Source organism: Phascolarctos cinereus, unplaced genomic scaffold (genome assembly GCF_003287225.1).
Source record: "Phascolarctos cinereus isolate Bilbo 61053 unplaced genomic scaffold, phaCin_HiC Scaffold_5;HRSCAF=322, whole genome shotgun sequence".
Lineage (NCBI taxonomy): Eukaryota > Metazoa > Chordata > Mammalia > Diprotodontia > Phascolarctidae > Phascolarctos > Phascolarctos cinereus.
In genome coordinates, this window is record NW_027555958.1 from 178,971,351 (window position 1) to 178,984,217 (window position 12,867).

A 12,867-nucleotide genomic window follows, 5' to 3' on the forward strand; every position below is an offset into this window, starting at 1 on the left:
CTTTTAATTGGCTACTGAGCCAGAACTGTGTATACATACAAATGGCACTAAAAGGCTAAATCATACTCTCTCTTTCTCAAGACGATAAAGGGGGAAAGAGGTTGAAAATTCTGCCTTTTTAAAATGTAATTATTTTACTAGCGAAAACAGTATCTTATCTCCCTCCCACCTCCTTCCATCATAAAAAAAAAGAAAAACAGAAGCCTTATAACAAATAGGCATAGCCAAACAAAACAATTTCAAAGTTATTTGTTATCACATAGAATGTTGTTTTTTTTTGTAGGACTTTGAACCTATCTTTTTATGTGTTGCATTGTAGTTGCATTATTTTGTTATTCAGTCATTTTCAGTCATGTCTAACTCTTTGTGACTCAATTTAATGTTTTCTTGGCAAAGATACTGAGGTGGCTTGCCATTTCCTTTTTCAGTTCATTTTATAGAAGAAGAAACTGAGGCAAACAGGGTTAAGTGACTTGTCCAAGGTCATACAGCTAGTAAGTGTCTGAGGCCAGATTTAAACTCAGGAAGATGAATCTTCCTGATTCTAAGCCCAGTGCTCTATTCATTTGGCCACCTAGATGCCCCAGTTGAATTATAGTTATGTATATTTAATTTTCTCTCCTCCATTATACTGAAAGCCCCATAAGGGCAAGGATTGTATAGTTAGAATCTCAGAGGTAGAAAGCACTTCAGGGACCAAACTAGTCCAACCCATACCTGAAAAGAATACATTCTGTAACATACTTCAAATGAATTAGACTTTCCATAAAGACTTCCAGTGAAGGGGAACTTAGTACCCTTCATGGAAGTCCATTCCACTTTTAGATAGCTAATTGTAAGGAAGTACTTTCTTTATATTAAGTCAAAATATTCCTTCTTGCAACTTTTATCCACGTCTTCTAATTTTGTTCCTTTTCCCCCCCGTTGTCCCCTACTATTCAGCCATCTCTCAACATCAGAATATAAATGGTCAAATAAATGATTTTGCCTCCATCTATTCAGAATTTCTATGGTACCTAATTGGATAAAATAATAATAATAATAATAAATAGAAAGAAGGTAGAGGTACTCAAATATTATTTCTCTTTTGTTTCCTGCCAAGGAATATGATTTTTGGATTAGGAGTGATAGAATAAAATGGTTAACAGAAGTTAAAATTATGATAAATAGGGAGAGACTAAAAGAGCACTCAGTTGTTCTCAGTAAGTTCAGGCCCTGATGAATTCCATTCTGGATTATTATCAGTAGTCTTCGAAAGATTGATGACAATGGAGCACTGGAAAAAGAAAAATATCCCAATTTTTACAAAAAGAATATGGAGTCTGCAAACTACAGGTCAATGAGTTTTACTTCAATTCCTGTCAAAGTTCTAGAACATAGAAGCTAGAATGATTTGTGAATATTTAGAAAAAAACATTAAGAGCCAATATGACTTATTCAGGAAGAAGTAATCCCAGATTAGCCCCTTTTGTGTGTGTGTGTGTGTGTGTGTGTGTGTGACTGGCTTACAAGGTGTGCAGGTCAGGAGAGCGCTTTAGGTATAGTTTACCTCGATTTAAGCAAAGCATTTGATGAAGTCCTTCTGAATAAGATGGAAAACTTGTTGCTCATCCTTGGTTTTCTAAGATGACCAATAACATTATGGAGTGATCTCTTGACTTGCTTGTGAATTGGACTTAAATGAGGCAGAGTTGTGCAAAGTCGTCAGCCTCACTTTCTCTTCCTGAGTCATTGAAGTCCAATGGCAAGACAAAAATCAAGACATCTGATGATGACCCAGGATGCAGTGGATGACCTTCATATCTTTGATGCTGGAGTCCAGTTGTATGATAAATTTGTGTGTGGACAGCCTGGATTCCTATCTACAAGGTCTCATTCCCCTTTCAGCCTGGCCTGACCTGACCACACACAGGATGGAAACCTAAAGAGCAGATAATAGAATAGTCAGTTAGATTGTGAACTGGTTAGATGATGAAACTCAAAGAACAGTCATTATTGGATCAATGACAACTTAGAAGTCTCTGGTGAGGTGCCTTAGGAATTTTTCCTGTGCTACTTAATATTTTTAGTCAATTATTTAGATACATGGATGATGTATTATCATATTTGCAAATGACATGGAAATAGGAAGTATAGCTAACCTAGGGATGATAGATTCAGAATTCAAAAAGATCTTATAGGCTAGAGCAACAGCTGTTTGTGTGCTCCTGAGGGTTGCTGAGACCCTTTTCAGAGGATCCATGAGGTCAAAACTATTTTCATAATAATACTAAGATATTTTAGTTTCTTGTATGGTAAATATCAATAGATAAAACTCAATTTCTTTTGGAGGGGTCTTCAATAATTTTTAAGAGTGTCAAGACATCCTGAGACTAAAAAGTTTTAGAACTACCAGGCTAGAGGATTGGGTTTGATCTAATAAGATTAAATTTAACAGGGATGAAAGTAATGTTCTATACTTTAATTAAAAATCAACTTGAAAAGTAGGGAATGGAGGGGCCATGACTAAACAATAACTCATGAGAAAAAGGTATAGGAGTTTTCATGGTGAATTGATAATTAACTTATGAAATTATGAAAAGGGGCAGACATGCCCAGTTTTGGGGGTACTTGCTAGGAAAGACTATGATTGACAGTGGGAAATGGAGTGGCAAGCATACTTTAATAACCACAGAGGGTACAGAGGCAGACAGTAGGATGTAGGAATGGGATAGTGAAGGAAAGCAGTGAGAGGAAGAGGATGTGGAACAGAAGAAGCAGAAAGTATCATTTGTGTAACCATGGATTATAGTTGGGAGCATTAGGTAGCATGGTCCCAATGGAGATGGAAGTGTGTTCAAATGCAGGAGGTGTCATTTTCATAGGGTTTGTTTTGGAAATAGATCTGCCTCTATCTGTGTCACCGTGGGATTAGTTCACTAACATATCTAAATAATCTTGAAGTTATCAATAAAGCTTCAAAGTTATCTCAAAGTTATCAGCACCATTTGATGTTCTTCTGGTCTGGAACTGTGGAGGTCCAGATTTTGTCTGGAATTTACATATCATAGAACCAGAAACCTTGACAGCAGCACTTAGATGGCTTCCCCCAATCCAGCACACATGACCAAGATATGAATTTTGGTTAATATATAATACAATTTGTAAATTATCCTTCTTTGATCTTCAGGATGGTTTGTTTGTGACTTCCCAGATTCCTCTTTGCAATCTTATTTTCTGTGATTGCCCCTTTATGCTGGCTACTTATAAACTTACTATACTGACTAGAAATGGGAGGTGATCAGGGGACTAGAACAAGAGGCAATTTTAACACATATAGCTTGCAAGCTCAAAGTAAGTCAACAGTGTGACATGGCAACCAATATGGCAAATGCAATTTTAAATTATACTGAGAGGCATAGTGTCATGAGATAAGGATATGATAGTTCTGTTATGTCTTGCCCAGATCAAAGCAGAGATGAAGCATTGTCTTTAGTTCTGGCACCACATTTTAGGGATAAAACTAGAGAATGTCCAAAGGAGAGTAAAATTGAGGGGCCTTGAGACCATGGAATATGAGCATTGGTTGAAAGAGTTGAGGGATGGTTAAAAAAGACATTTATGAGGAACATAGCAGATGTCTTCAAATATTTGAAAGTCTTGGAAGAGGAATATGGAAGATGAATGAAACTTGCTTGCTCTGTTCAGCTCTAGAGGCCAGATCTCAGGGTAATGCATAGAAATTGTCAAGAGGACATTTAAGATATAAGGAAAAACTTCTCAACTATTTGAACTTAGTGTGAAATGTGTTGCCTTGAGATATGGTGGGTTCCCTCTTATTGTTTTTTTTTTTTTTTAGTAGGGCCTATATAATAACTGATTGGGGATGTTGTAGGTGGGATTTTTTTAAAGTCCAGGTTGGATTAGATGGCTTCTGTGGCATATTCCAACTTTGAGATTTTGTGATTTTATAACTACTGTACCTGCAGTGACACTACCTAATTGAGCTCTTATCAACACTGTAAAGCTGGAATATTTTTAAAATATCAACTCTGTTTAATGTATTCTTTCAGACAAATGATGTTTGTGAAACCAGATTTTTACCTAAGGGGAAAATGGCTAGCAATTAAGTCTCACTGATAAATTTAATTATTTATCTCTTGGTTATACTGATAAGCAGAAAGAAAAAAGTGGGCCCTAGTCTATGTATCCAAAGATAGTAAATAGCCGTAAGTAGATTTTACATTGAGAGAGAGAGAGATCACTTCCTTTCTTGGCTGCCTTGTGAAATGTAGAAATGGTTCAGGGAGTATTTATGCTTTATACATACATACATACATACATACATACATACATACATACATACATACATTCATAAATATATACATAAATGCACACAGGCATACATACATTATATATCAGGGGTCAAGCATAGATAACAAAAACCAACTTTCTCTTAAAAAGTAGTGTATACATAAAGTAATTTTGAGATGTCATCTCACACCTATCAGATTGGCTAAAATGATAGAAGAGGAAAATGAGAAATGTTGGAGGGGATGTGGAAAAACTGGGACACTAATACACAGTTGGTGGAATTGATCCAACAATTTTGAATAGCAATCTGCAATTATGCCCAAAGAGTCATAAAAGTGTGTGTACCCTTTGACTCAACAATACCACTATTAGGTCTGTTTCCCAGGGTGATCAGGAAAAAAGGAAAAGAACCTTTATGTTCTAAAATATTTATAGCAGCTCTCTTTGTGGTGGCAAAGAACTGGAAATTATGGGGATGTGCCTCAGTTGGGGAATGAATGGCTAACAAATTGTGGTATATGATTGTGATGAATACTACTGTACTGTAAGAAATGATGAGCTGGTTGGTTTTAGAAAAACATGGAAAGATTTGCATGGAAAAATGAAGAGTGAGATGAGCAGAACCAAGAGAACATTGTATACAGTAACAGCAATATTATTAGAAGAATAATGTGAACACTTAAACTATTCTGAGTATTATTAATATTCAAATCAACTACAAAGACCTATGAGGAAAGATGCTATCTACCTCTAGAGAAAAAACTGATAAGGAGAAGCATGCATGGTATGGTTTCACACACACACACACACACACACACACACACACACACACTGTGTGTGTGTGTGAAATGGTAGCCTTCTTTAGTGCTGGGTGGGAAGAGTGGGAGGGAAGGAGACAGTTTTCTGGAACTTGAAATATAACAAAAATAAATAAATAAAATAAAAAGTAGTATGCATAGTCCAGAGAAATGAATTAGTTGTCAGAGGGAGCATGTTGTTTTTCAGTCATTTTACTCATATCTGACTCTTCCTGACCCCATTTGGGGTTTTCTTGGCAAAGATACTGGAATGATTTGCCATTTCCTTCTCTAGCTCATTTGATAGATGAGAAACTGAGGCAAACAGGGTTAAGTGACTTGCCCAAAGTCACAGAGCTAATAAATATCTGCACTCTGTCCACTGTACCATCTAGCTGACCCTTAAACTTCTGTGTAATGTAGGAAGACTTGAGAGTCAGATGGTCTGAGTTTGAGACCTTGCTCTGTGATTTCCTAGATGCCTGACCTTAACCTTTATAAGCCACAGATTCCTCAGCTCTAAAGTGGAAGTAGAAATACATGTACTAACCACTTCACAGGATTGTTGTGAGGATCAAATGAGATAATTTTATAACTATAGTTAATATAAAAAATTGATATATTATTATAATAGTGGTTTCCCAGTAATGTGTGAAGTATATCAGGTTTGATCAGATTTTGACATCTTCCTTAAACACCTGATTTATTTGACATTTAAAAACTCTTTGAAAACTAGGGGATATTTCATTTTGTATCCTAGCACCTAACACAATGCCTAGGGCAGAGAAGATATTTATAAATTCCTGTTGAATTTTTATTGCATCCCAAAATTCTTTTGTCCTTGTGAAATTTTTGTTTGATTTTCTCTGTCCTCACAGTGAAAATAGTGCCAAAAATGAAAGGATACGTGCTTGGTTTTAAACTAGTGTGCCTCCCTGTAGAACGGAAGATGAAATCTCAACATTTGATTCTTCTTTCTCTCTCCTGGCACATCAAGGCTCTAAAACATACCTCTAGTGTGGTAGAAAGGAGTTTCTGACAAAGTGCCATATCCTATATATAACACTAAGCCTTTATTGAAAACTGAACCCTCCCTCCCTTCCATTATGGTGATGATAACAATAGCTCTATCAGAACACAGACGCATATGTCTGGCTTCCTACCTGTCACTATGCAAAACAGGTAAAAGGCACAGACATGTAGCATCTCAGGGCAATTTCTCTTCAGGTAATCCAGTCATTTTAGCACTTTAATTTCTGAGCCCTGGAGGTAAACTATGCAAATAATCCAAGTAAAGACAAGATAGTCAATCAGACTGGTTTTACCAACCAGTAACTACCTCTTTCCTAACCCCTCCTCCACTCCCTGGCCCCTAGCCTTCTCATTCGGGAGATATTGTTGACCGATTAGCCATTGGGTCATACCTGAGGTGCCTGGGTCATATTGACTTCACTCCTGGCTTTGCTTCCCACTCTCTAGACTTCTCCACTTCCTCCCTAGTAAAAGTAGCTTTGGCTCCCCTCTCCATTGTCCAGTCACCTTTTGAGAGTTGGGATGGTTTTTTTTTTTGCATTAGTATCCTTTGAACTTAGCACAGTGCCTGATGTATAGTGAACACTTAATAAATGCCTTATCTATCTGAACAGAAACTATCTGTTTCCCTCATTAAATATCACTTCCACATTTTGCCTCCAAGTTGGCCTGTTGCATCTTACCCATGTCAGCTCTATTGTTTTTCCCTGCCTGACTGATGACCAAATTAGCTATGTCTCTGGTCACAGTGCTGACAGCCTCTATAACAATAATAATAATAACAACAACAACAACAATAATGACAATAATGATCACAGCAACGATAATGGTGATGACAATAATGACAATTAGAATTACTACAACGATAACACTTAAAAGTTCACAAAGCAATTTGTATCCATTATTTCATTTGATCCTCACAGCAACCCTATAAAGTGTGAGGATTGAAAATTCTGAGAGACAAAGTTTCCAAGTATTAAAAATCAATCAATTAATTAGGCTGGCTAATGATAAATTAATGGTCAATAATTTTTCTCAGTAATCAAAGACAAAAAGGCAAAGTCTTGGGTCATTTTAAATCTCCGTGTTCTCCTACCCAAAGACATTTAAACGTAGTAATTTTCTTCCACCTGAATCATATTTCTTAAGAAGCTTTATTTATTAAGCAATCTGTTTAGAAGGATGCTATTTCAGGCAGGTGAAGCTAGTAGGTGATGGACATAAATGGAGGATATAATTAATATTGGAATTCTTATTGTTATCTGTATGGAGATTTTCTGCCTGATTGACTGTGACTGATCCAAGGTAGGCTGTTTTTAAAATGTAAAAGATCATTATCTTTTCCAAAAAACAAAACAAAACATTGGGTTATAAGGGGAAAAATATGTGCCACTTAACTCATAAATTGTGTTGTCTATCATTCCTTTTGATCTGCTTGGTTCTCATTTTCTAGAAATATCTTCTGCTTCTTTCCCCTTCCTCTATACTTCCTTGTCTTATTCCCTGGCAGAGAGGAAAAAAAATCAAGTATTGGAAAGAACAATGAAATAGGATTTGAGACCTATGTTCTAGTTTTGGCCTAGTCACTAACTGGATGTGAGACCTTGGATAAGTCACCTAATCTCTCTGGGTCTCATTTGTAAAATGAAGAAGTAAAAATGGCAGTTGGAGTAAATAATCTCTAAGCTTCCTTCTAGCTCGGATGTTTTATTATTCTGTGATAATGACTTCTAGGAGGTACTGTGGCAGAGTGGGAAAAGCCCCCAAATACTGGATTTTTGAATCAAAGGATATTAAAGCCAAATACTGGCTCTGTCACTTTTTACCCATATGATTCAAATAAAATAATTTCACTTCCCTCAATCACTATTTCATTATATTTAAAATAAGAGTTTGTACTAGAACATCTTTAAAATTCCTTTTCATTCTAACATCTTAGGTCCTTTGGTTTCTTAAACTACCCTTGCAAAATTCACAAAAGATCTCCCTAATGACTCATTGTCTCTTTCTAAAGATATTTCAGGTTCTACATATGGTGATCTTTTGCTTTCTCTTTACTGGATTTTGGTGACTTCTATTATTTCTTTTTTTTTTTTCTTGCCCTTTTGGGGAGTGTTTGCATTAGCAATTGGATGAATTTAAGTCTTCAGCCTTCTTCTTGAGATGAGGAATGACCCCTACCCTCTAGGACAGGGTTTCCCAACTGATAGTTGAATGAATGAATGAGTGAATAAAAACAAATTCATTAAGCACTTACTTTGTGCCAAACACTGTCCTAAGTGCTAAAGAATACAAATATAGAAGCTTAGACAGTTCCTTCTTTCGAGGAGTTTTTAGTCTAATGGGGGAAATAACACGTGTTGGCCAGGGAGGGGCATTTTGGTCCAGAAAGTCTGGGAGTGAAGCCAGGGGGGAGGAAATTGACACACCCTGTCCAGGAACAAGGCCAGAAGTGATCTGATCACTGGCTTTTAAAGAGGTAGGAGAGGGAGAAGGTGGAGAAAGGGTATTAGGAAGTAGAGCAAGGAAAGGGAAAGGCTGTTAGCAAGGAGATTGGGACAGGTGGCTAGAGAGCAGGGAGTGAAGTGATACATAGTTGGGAGTTCCTGGAGAGTCAGTCATTTTATTGGCTATGAAGCCTAGCCAATCCAGACGTAGGTGCTGTAACCTAATTCTGAAATTTTCAGAGATTCTTAATGGGAATGGATTAGCTTCCTCCTCCAATTATTTTATTCTAATTTTGAGGGACAGAAAAATCATAGAAAACACTTTCAGAACCATACCAATCAACCATGCCTGGGGCCCATGTCAAGGCAAACATCCTTAATGATAACCCACTCTCCTGTAATTACTACCCTAAAGTTGCAATCGATGTGATTCAGACAGAGTTTCCCTCATACTTGTGCTTATTCCCCATACCTAGAGCTTGTATGTTGTTGTGGGGGAAAGTGAGAGTGGATATTTAAGAAGGTGGCCACCTAATTTCTACAGTTTCCATGTACCTCTCTTTATTTGCATTCCTGACAGTCTAATGGGAGAAACAATACACATAAGGGAATGAGAGTGTTGGCCAGGAAGGGATAAAGGGACAGACTGTGGTCTACAGTCCCCTGTCTTCTCCGTATCAGTCCTTTCATAGACTTTATTATGATAATAATAGCTAGCATTTATAAAGCACTTTAAGGTTTGCAAAGCACTTTACAAATATTATCTCATTTGATCCTCAAAACAACCTTGGAAGGTAGGTGCTCTAATTATTATTTGCTATTCAGTTTGTTTTTCAGTCATATCTAACTCATTGTGACCCCATTTGGAATTTTCTTGGCAAAGACTTGCCATTTCCTTCTCCAGCTAATTTTACACATGAGGAAACTGAGGAAAACAGGGTGTCATGACTTGCCCAGGGTCACATAGCTAGTAAGTGTCTGAAGCCAGAGTTGAACTTAGGAATATGAGTCTTCCTGACTTTGGGTCTGGCACTCCATCCACTGTGCCACCTAGCCATCCTTTACTGTGTGACCTGTAATGATATAATAACTTTCTAGTTGCTTGGCTTCCTAAGAGACAGCAAGACATTATAGACTCAATGCTTCATATAAGTCAGGGATTAAGGCCATTACTCTCATGCATTAATTTTTTTTGTTTTTTGTTTTTGTGGAAAGGAGTCAGTGCTGTTGAGAATTATTCAATACTTCAATGCCCCAGTGGCTCTGGGATTTCTTCAGCATGGGTACGCACCAATGGTGCAGATTGCCAGCCATTTTGGCCTGTTTATCCTATGCAGCTCACATCCATAAGTTTACCATAAGGCAACCAACTAAAATTCTGGGGGGCTTATATTATGTTCTCTTGATATTGTAAGGATACCAACAGAGAACATGAGCCATGGCAGCTAGGTGGTATGGTGGAGCATGAGTTAGAGCTGGAGACATGAAGTCCTGAATTCATATCTGTCTCAGACATATTTGCTTCAGTTTCCTCATCCATAAAATGGAGCTAAGGGTTGTTGTGAAAATAAATAAGAATATTTGTAAAGCACTTTGAAAACCTTGAAGCACCACAAAAATGCTAGTTATAATTATATGTTTATTATTTTTCACTCTGCTATGAGAACATCCCATCTTCTTTTTAGATCATGTATTTCTTCAAGTACATCATTTATGCTGCTTTTAACTGTTTGTAATGTGCCTCACCTTGCTCATACTCACCATGTCCTTCTTCATGAAACTTTGAGAGATTTTTTTAAAGGATTGAAGAAGATATTTCAAGACTGATTGGTTGAGCACCCCATCCTAAACAAATGTCCTTATTGAGCTAATCGATCCTCAAGAAGACTAGAAGAAGGGATGGACTTGGGTTTGAGGTGAGTAGAAGGTGCTGATGGGCAGAGAGGATCTTCAGGTAGCCCTTATACTTTGGAATTCCAATATTCATATTGTTGTCCTCCTAAACATACCAGCCTCTCAGGTCAGGCAATTCCACTTCAGCTATTCCCAGAGGTGGTCCCCCCTCAGACTGCATCTCATTCAATTAAATTTCATTTAATAAATCTTTATTAAGAACCTACTCACTTGCACTATTGTGCAAGGTGTTGGAGGTACCAGGTCAAAAACCAAAACAATCCTTTCTTTCAAATAACTTTCCAACATTTATGTAAAAGGGCAATATTTTAAAAGAAACTTTACTTTGTAAATTTGTTGTGCAGAATATTAATTTTTTTGCAAATGCAGTTACTTTATCTTTTTAGATCAGAGTAGGAATTTGAGAACCTTGTATTGATTTGTTCAGAGTACTCTGTTTTTCAGAATTATCTACCAAAAATGTGAGATTTGAGAGGAAGTTTTTTTTGTTATCAAATGAATTTCATCTTCCCTACTACTAATAAAAATGGAAATTCCTACTTTTAACTCAAACACCCTTTCAAGTACTTTGGCATAAGAAAGCCAGCATATTTTATAATAACATAGAAGCACCATGTACTTTGCTCCCACACAATTTTACAAAGAACCTTCCTTTTTTATAAATTTGATTATATTTGTAATAATTTGAAAAAAATTATGTGTCCTTGTTCATATTTCTTTATGTAATTGCTTCTCTGTGAAGCATATGATATGTCCAAATTATGAAGGGATGAATTTTAACTAACGGTTTGTAGACCTACTTTTCATCCTAGCATCAATCTAGCTCCCTCCGTAAGGAGTTCAATATAATTCTTCCACATTATATGATTTTCATTTAAAAAACCCTAACAAATTATTCAAATCAAAACAACAATGTGTTTCACTTCACATTCAATAAGTTGGACAATATAATAAAAGATGGTAAAAGTCAATGTCAAAGGGTTATGGAAAAATAGAAACACTAATACACTATTGGTAGAACTATGAATTGGTTCAACAATTACGGAAAGTAATTTGGAATTATGCTAATAAAGTAATTAGAATATTTATACTCTTTGTTCTAGAAATCCAACTGCTAATCAAAGAGGGCAATGATAAAAGGAAAGGACTCACATATACCCTAAAATTTATAGCGGCACTTCTTATAATAGGAGAGAACTGAATAAAAAAAGCAGATGCACATGAATTGGGAAATGATAAAAGAAGTTACATGAATGTAATGATGAATATGGTGACTACAGAGAAATGTGGAAAGACATGTGAATTGATGCAAAGTAAAGTAAGCAGATGGGCAGCTGAATGGCATAGTGGAGTCCTGGAGTTGGGAGGACTAATCTTCCTGAGTTCAAATCTGGTCTCAAATACTTACTAGCTGTGTGACTCTGGGCAAATCACTTAACCCTGTTTGTCTTACTTTCCTCATCTGTAAAATTAGCTGGAGAAGGAAATGGTACTCTAGTATCTTTGCCAAGAAAACACCAAATAGGGTCATGAAGAGTCAGCCACGAGTGGAAAATGACAGAACAACAACAGTGAAGTAAGCAAACCAGGAAAACAATTTGCACAATAACTTAGAAAAATATAATTGAAAGAGCAACAATATAATTGAAACTGAATGCTGTGAAATTATAATGACTAAGCTTAGCCCTAAGAAGAAATATGAAAATACACTTCCTTTTCTTCTTTGCAGAGAAAGGAGGGGGTAGGGAGGGTATGGATGTGGAACAGTATGTACAATGCCAGACGGTCTATGTGTTGGTTGGTCTGCTACATTACCTTCCCTGTTCAATTCTTATGATTTTTTTTTTAAATAAGGGATGGTTCGGGGAGAAGTAGGAGGAAGGAATTTTGAGAAATGTAGGTGATATGAAAACCAAAATATTATTCTTATGTGTCATTAGTATCAATAAATTTGCCAAGGAGACAAATCTATGCCAATTTCAACAACATATTGTACATATATAATCAAATGGACATTTTACATCTGCTGCTTCATCCACTTGCAATGCAAAATAGAAAGATTTTTGTTTCTCAATTAATTTCTCATAAGGCCTTCAAACATGGACAATTCTCCTTCCTATTATATTAACCTCAAGTAGAATGATTTGAAGATTCTTTTTAATCTGTTTTGCTTAGCATTGTTTTGCTCAGTGTCTGCAGATACCATAAAAATTTTTGTAAATCTCTAAACAATTTTATAGGAAGCAAATTGTGCTTTTGATATTACAGATATGATTTTAGAAAAAAAGTCTTCATTTATTTAAAGCATTTAGTTTTCTCTGGAAAAATTTTTATTCTTGCCAACATATTGTGCATGTGCACTTTCAAGATGGTTAAATTTATTA